Source organism: Oryctolagus cuniculus, chromosome 9, assembly GCF_051225735.1.
Source record: "Oryctolagus cuniculus isolate XC-2025 breed Fujian yellow rabbit chromosome 9, ASM5122573v1, whole genome shotgun sequence".
Taxonomy (NCBI): Eukaryota; Metazoa; Chordata; class Mammalia; order Lagomorpha; family Leporidae; genus Oryctolagus; species Oryctolagus cuniculus.
The window spans coordinates 104,430,894-104,438,317 of record NC_142875.1 but is presented as its reverse complement, the minus strand read 5'-3'; the positions used below and the strand labels follow the sequence as shown (position 1 = coordinate 104,438,317).

At 45.4% G+C, this 7,424-nt stretch overlaps 1 pseudogene; it reads right to left on the bottom strand.

Moving 5' to 3' along the window:
- Positions 1–5,406: 5,406 nt before the first annotated feature.
- LOC100344566 (uncharacterized) lies at positions 5,407–5,739 on the bottom strand (annotated as a pseudogene).
- Positions 5,740–7,424: the final 1,685 nt, after the last annotated feature.

Here is a 7,424-nt window from a genome sequence, read left to right as displayed (position 1 = left end):
TTAGTACACGGTAATGAGGAACTGGAGTTTTTCCTGGTGCTTCCAAACTGATTTATGTCTAGTGTGACATATTTGTGAAATACAGGTTTGTTAAGAAGTTCTAAAGACCTCATTTTAATGTGCTCATTAGACCAGGCCCAAAGGAGTTGGGGCTCATTTGCCTGGAGTCTGGCACTCTCATTAACAGACAAGGCTGTGATGATTGCCTTTCTATTGTGCCATACAGGGAAGCCCTTTGTCAGGTGCACGCACTTGGCTGCCTGCCACTATGCTACCTGGGGAGGGCGCTGCAGAGCTTACCTCTTAAGGCTAATGGTAAACAAACACCTGATGGCCCAATCTGGCAATGCCTTTCAAAATAAAACTGGACTTAAGAGTAAACATGTTCAATAATCACTGATCACTAAGCGTTCAAACTGATTTGAAAGAAGGGCAAAGCTGTGGCCTGCATTGTGGTGCAGTTAGTTAAGCCACTTGTTGCAATGCCAGTGTTACATACTGGAGCACCTGTTCAAGCTCTGGGCTTCTGCTTCCCATCCAGCTACCTGCTAATGAGCCTGGGAAGCAGCAAAGGATGGCTGAAGTGCTTGGGTCCCTGCTCCCACATAGGAGACTGAGATGGAGTCCCCAGCTCCTGGGTTCAGCTTGGTCTAGCCCTGGGCATTGTGGCTGTTTTGGGAATGAATCAGTTGATGGAAGATCTCTCTCTCTCTCTCCCCCTCTCTATCACACTTTCTCTTTTTTTAAAATTCTTTTTATTTGACAGGTAGAGTTATAAACAGTGAGAGAGAGAGAGACAAAGAGAAAGATCTTCCTTCCGTTGGTTCACTCCCCAAATGGCCCCTACAGCAGGTGCTGCACCAATCTGAAGCCTAGAGCCAGGTGCTTCCTCCTGGTCTCCCACATGGGTGCAGGGGCCCAAGCACCTGGGCCATCCTGGCCTTCCCAGGCCACAGCAGAGAGCTGGACTGGAAGAGGAGCAACCAGGACGAGAACCTGGCGCCCACGGGCAGAGGATTAACCAAGTGAGCCACAGCGTCAGCCCCTATCACACTTTGAAATAAATAATTCTTTAAATAAAATAACAACCCGAATGAAGAACTCCCCAATGAAACAATTTTTTTAAAAAAGACCAAACTACCCAACAATATTTAAATAAATGTAAACATCAAGGTGCAAGTTATATTTTTCTCCACTTAACATTCTCTATTAATATTGCCCCTTATTAGCATGTATTGACTACTATGTGTCAAGCAATCTTCTGAGTACTTTAAGCGTATTAGTTCACTTAATCCTGAAAGCAACCCTAGGAAGGAGTGATTGTTTCCATTTCACCAACAAGAAAACTGAGGCCCTAAGATATTTAGTCAGTGGCTCCAGACCTCTGGCTGGACACAGGCCTAAGTGATCTGGCCCCAGAGTGCCTGCACTATCCAGTGCCATGGCTCAAAGACCTTTCTCCAATGCAGACAAGAGGCTAACAGCATCTCTATGCTTGTGATACAGCTGGTGCTAGAGAATTTACATCTGCACGCAGGAATGCTTCCCTGTACTGACCCAGGGGCTAAGGCACTGGGAGACTGCTCCCAGAGACTTTATGGGCAGAGCCTGCACTAGCTGGGAAACAAAATTTAAGGTGGTTCTCTTGGTCACATTAGTGCAGCATTGGTCCTGAGAGTCAGCACCTCCTTAAATGTTGCACTACAGTCCTGGCCCTGGTGTTGGAACCCCACAGGCCTATAGCTCTCATTGGTTTCATAGCCAGAAGTGCCAAAGACCAGGAGACAAAATCCGAAGGGAGAACAATGATGCTGCCAATGGCCTGGAAAAATTCTCGGGCAGTATCACGGAGGACCAGCTCTATTCCCAGGCACCAGGGGCAGGCAGAGGAGGCTGGTGCCACACCCCTGCCCTGCATCCAGGCTCTTCAGATCCCTAGACTGCTGATTTTTTGTGTGTGTGTTTCTAGCTTTATTGAACCATACTTGACAAATAAAAACTGTACACTTTTACAGTGCAGAATTACAGGTTCATTTTATTTAAAAGACAGAGAGAGGCATCTCCTATCTAGTGACTCACTCCCCACATACCTGCAGCAGCCAGGGCTTGGCCAGGGCCCAGGCCAGGAACTGAGGACTCAATCTGGTCTCCTTCTTGGCAGGCAGGAAGCCAACTACTTGAGCCCTCGCTGCTACCTCCCAGGGTCTGCATCAGCAGGAAGCTGGAGTCAGGAGCGGAGCCAGACCTGGAAGTCAGAAACGCCAATTGCCATGTGATTGACTTAAACACCAGGCTAAACGCCCACTCCTGAGGGTTGTGATATAGATATGATTGTGAAATGCTCGTTATAATCAATCTAGTGAACATTTCCATCACCTCACCTAGCAACTATTTCCTTTTCTTTCTTTCTTTCTATGATGACAACACCCACGCCGTGCTCTGTTAATGAATTTCAAATACGCCATGCAATATAATTAGCTATAGTTACCATGCCTTCCTTTAGAACTCCAGAACCTGTCAATCTTACCCTGCAAGCTTGTGCGCATGCCCGTCGTCTCCCCACTGCCCCTCTCTCCAGCCCCCATAACTGCTCTTCTACTCTCCACTTCTGTAAATCTGACTTTTAGAAGCCACACACCAATGAGATTGTGCTCTTTGTTGTTTTGCATCTCACATATTTTACTTGTGTGTCATCCTCCAGTTTCATTCAAGTCGTCATAAATGGCAAGATGTCCATTTTAAAGGATACCTCTGTATGTGTGTGATGTCTTCTTTATTCATTCATCCGTTAATACGTCGTTTCCCCATCTTGGCTATTGTGAATAGCATTGCAATGTCTATGGGGTACAAGTATCTCTCTGAGACACTGATTGAATTTCCTTTGGATATATGCCCAGAAGTAGGATTACTTGGTCATATGGTAGTTCTATTAGGGGATTTCAAAAAGTTCAAAGAAAAATGGAATTACAAGTTAAAAAATAAAAACCATAAACTTTATTTCCCAACATATGCTCCATAGAGTTCAATGCACTTCTGTAAGCAATGAAACCAGTGATTTAGTTCATTCCAAAGAACTAAGGGCCCTGGGAATATAACTGTGTTGATGCAATCCTCTTGACATTGTTAGCTGAGGAAAAATGGATGTCCTTTAAGAATTTTCAAAAGATTTATTTGTTATTTATTTGAAAGGCAGAAAGACTGAGAGAGAAAGACATACACACACGCACGCACACACAGACAGACAGACAGAGAGATCTTCCTCTTGCTGATTCACTCCACCAAATGCTTGCAACACCCAGGGCTGATCCGGGCAGAAGCTAGGGGCCAGGAACTCCATCTGGGTCTCCAAAGTGGGTGGCAGGGAACCAAGTATTTGGTTCATCTCCCAATGTTCTCCCAAGTGCATTAGTGGGGAGCTGGATCAGAAGCAGAGAAATAGTTGAGGTTGGCATTGTGGCATAGTGGGGAAAGCCGCTGCCTGTGATACCTACATCCCAAATGGATGCCCTCTCAAGAAAGGGCCCCAAATACATGGGCTCCCGCCACCCAAGTGGGAGAACCAGATGGCGCTCCTGGCTCCTGGATTCAGCCTGGCCCAGTCAGGCTGGGGAAGTGGCCATTTGGGGAAGTGAAGCAGTGGATGGAAGATGTCTCTCTCTCTCTTTCTTTCTCTCTTTCTGTCTCCCTCTCTCCATAACTCTGCCTTTCAAATAAATAAATATATAAATAAATCTTTTTTCAAAGAAAGGGGCAGAGTGATTTTGACCAGCACACCAATAAGCAATGCCAGTGTCAAAAAGCCAAGGCTTAATTTGCTGTGCCACAACACCAGCCTCAAGATTTTTTTTTTAATATTAGGAAACAAGAAGTCATAGGAGCCCAATCAGGTCTTTAAAGTAAGTACTTAATTACTTACTACTGAAACTCTCATAAAATTGCCCTTGTTTAATGAGAGAATTGAGCATGCATATTGTCATGGTGGAGAAGGACTCTCTTGGAAGCTTTCTTGGGTGTCCTTCTGCTAAAACTTTGGAAAACTTTCTCAAAACTTGCTCATAATATTCAGATGTTAGCATTCTTTGGATTTCCAGAAAACAAAATGCCTTGAGTCTCCCAAAAAGCTGTAGCCATAACATTTGCTTCTGATTGCTTTCGCTCTGACTGGACCTCTTCCGCCTCTTAGTAGCCATTATTTTGATTGTGCTTTGTCTTCAGGACTGTGTTGGTAAAGCCATGTATCATTACCTGTTACAAGTCTCAGGATTTTTAACGTACTTGTTAAAAATTTCCCCTGAAAACTCTGCTCTCATCTGCAGCGGATTCAGATGCAACAGTGTTGGCATTCATTGAGCAGGAAGTTTGTTCCCCTTTAGTTGTCCATTTGGAACAGTGTAAGCCGAACAAGTTGAGATGTCGGTGGTGTTGGTTATTGTTTCTGCTTTGATTCTCTTCAATTTGGACACAAGAATTAACTTTTCTTCTCAAATTATTTGTGGATGGTCTGCTGATGTGGGCGTTATCTTAAACAGCATCTGCTCCATTCTCAGAATCAGTTATCCATTTGTAAGCTACTGATTCTTGTGGTGTTGTCCCAAAAAACTTTATCTAAAGCATTAATGACTTTACCACTCCTCTACCCCATCTTTACCCTAAATGAGTTGTCTCTTCTTGCTTCAATTTTAGAAGAATTCATGTGGCTGGGACAGGGGCTGTTTTCAAACTTATGTCTTAGTGTCTCAAACTATATTGTGTTCAGTCATGTTATTACAAATTTGTATGAGTTTATTTTGGTGCAAAACATTTTTGAAATCCATGCATAGTTTTTCATACTTTATATCTTCCATGGACCTTGTGAAGGTTTTAATTTTTTGAGGAAACTCCATCCATACCAACTATTTCCTTTATGGCTAATATACTCCAACCATGTACAAGTATTCTCTTTCTCCACATCTTTTCCAACATGTCTGTCATCTTTTTTTAAAAGATTTATTTATTTATTTGAAAGTCAGAGTTACACAGAGAAAGGAGAGGCAGAGAGAGAGAGAGAGAGAGAGAGAGAGAGAGGTCTTCTATCCGATGATTTACTCCCCAATTGGTCACAACAGCCAGAGCTGTGCAGATCCGAAGCCAGGAGCCAGGAGCTTCTTCCAGGTCTCCTACCTGGGTGCAGGGGCCCAAGGACTTGGGCCATCTTCTACTGCTTTTTTTTTCTTCTACTGCCATAGCAGCGAGTTGGATCAGAAGTGGAGCAGCCAGGTCTTGAACCTGTGTCCATAGGGGATGGTGGCATTGCAGACCAGGGCGTTAACCTACTGCACAACTGTGTGGGCCCCTGTCACCTTTATTTTTTTTATACGGCCATGAAAAGGGCCTTTGGTTGCTAAGTTTCAGGCTGTGCGGAGAAACTCAGCCACAGAAGCCATAGAGGGTGCAGCCCCGGCGCTTGAGCACGTAGACCATGTCCATGGCTGTGACTGTATTGTGCTGATCATGCTCTGTGTAGGCGATGGCATCCTGGCACGCCATGGGTCTCCTTGTAGATGAGGTCTGAGATGCGCTTGAAGCCAGGTGGTGGATGGCTGGCTTGGTGACGTCCTGGATGCTGTCACACAGGACCTTGTGGTGGTGCCTGGTGCCTCCCTTGCTAAGGTCCTTCCCACCTTTTCCATGACCAGATATGTCACACAGCTCCTGAACCCAACTAGGAAGTAGCTCTGTCATCTTTTTGATAGTAGCCATTCTGACAGGTGTGAGGCAACGTCTCCTATGGTTTTCTTTTTTAAAAGATATTGATTTTGAAAGTCAGAGTTACACACACACACACGCACACACACACACACAGATAGATCTTCCATCTGCTGGTTCACTCCCCAAATGGACACAACTGCCAGGGCTGGGCAAGGCCGAAGCCAGGAGCCAGAAGCTTTATCCATGTCTGGGTCTCCCATGTAGGTGGCAGGGGCTCAAACACGTAGGGCATCTTACACTGCTTTTGCCAGGCCATTAGCGTTGAGGTGGATTGGAAGTAGAGAAGCTGGGATTCAAACTGGCACCTGTATGGAATGCCAGCATCACAAGCAGCAGCATTACCCACTAAGCCATGACATCAGCCCCCAGTGTGGTTTCTAAATTGCATTCCCATGATGAGTAGTGATGTCAAGCATCTTTCTATGGACCTGTTGGTCCTTCTTACTGAACCCAAGAAGGAGCTCCCCAGCCCAGAGGGGAACTCACTTTTTCTTCACTCTCAGGTACTATCCCTAACGTCTCCTGTTGACAGCCCAAGACCTCAATTCCTCCCTATCAGTGCTAGAAAGTGCTCTACAGACATTATTCCCGTAAACCCAAGAGAGAAGCTATCCCTTGCCTCTCTGTCCTTTAGGCTTTTACAATGCTCATATTCTCTCTGAAATTCTTCCTCATGCCCTTATTTACTTTTTCTATAAAAAAACTCCTGTGAGGTGATGTTGTGATAAATAAAATGAGCACCTCTAAATGGCAACCCAAATGCTCATATGGCTTCAAATTCCACTCTCAACCTGCCACTTGGGGAGACTAACCTTTGATGAATCCAGGAACGATCTTGTGCCATTTTACTATTTTCAGAAGGGACTCATTTTTTTAAAATTTGAAAGATAGGGGGAGAGAGAGAGAGAGAGACAGAGAAAGAGAGAGAGAGAAAGAGAGAGAGAGAGAGAGAGAGAGAGAGAGAGAGGACCCTCCTATCTAGTCCACTCTCCAAATGCCCACAATGGCCCAAGAGGGGCAAAAATGAAACAGAGCCATGAACTCAATCCAGATATCCTACATTGCTGGCAAGAACCCAGTTATTTGAGTCATCTCCACTGCCCCCTAGGGCTCACGTTAGGAAGCAGCTGGAATCTGGAGCAGACCAGAGTTCAAATCCAGGCACTCTGACATGGGATACAGGTGTTCCAATGATTGTCTTAACTGCAAGAATGAACACCCACTCCAGAAGGGCATTCTTTTTTTTAAGATTTTATTTATTTATTTGAGAGGTAGAGTTACACACAGTGAGAGGGAGAGACATAAAGAAAGGTCTTCCTTCCGCTGGTTCACTCCCCAATGGCTGCAATGCCGGAGGTGTGCCGATCTGAAGCAAGGAGCCAAGTACTTCTTTCTGGTCTAAAATGTGGGTGCAGGGGCCCAAGCACTTGAGCCAAATTCTGCTGCTTTCCCAGGCCACAACAGACCGGAAGAGCAGCAGCCAGGAAATGAACCAGAGCCCATATGAGATGCCGGCCCCCAGAAAGGCAACTGGGATTTCGTGGTTGGAGGCCTATGATGGCTCTTGTGTCTGCACTGTGAACCCAGTACCTTCAGGGAACCATCTTCTCCTCTCTTGCTTGGCCTGAGGCTTCCACAGTAGTTAAACGAGGCAATGGTTTCTGCAGGAAGACGTG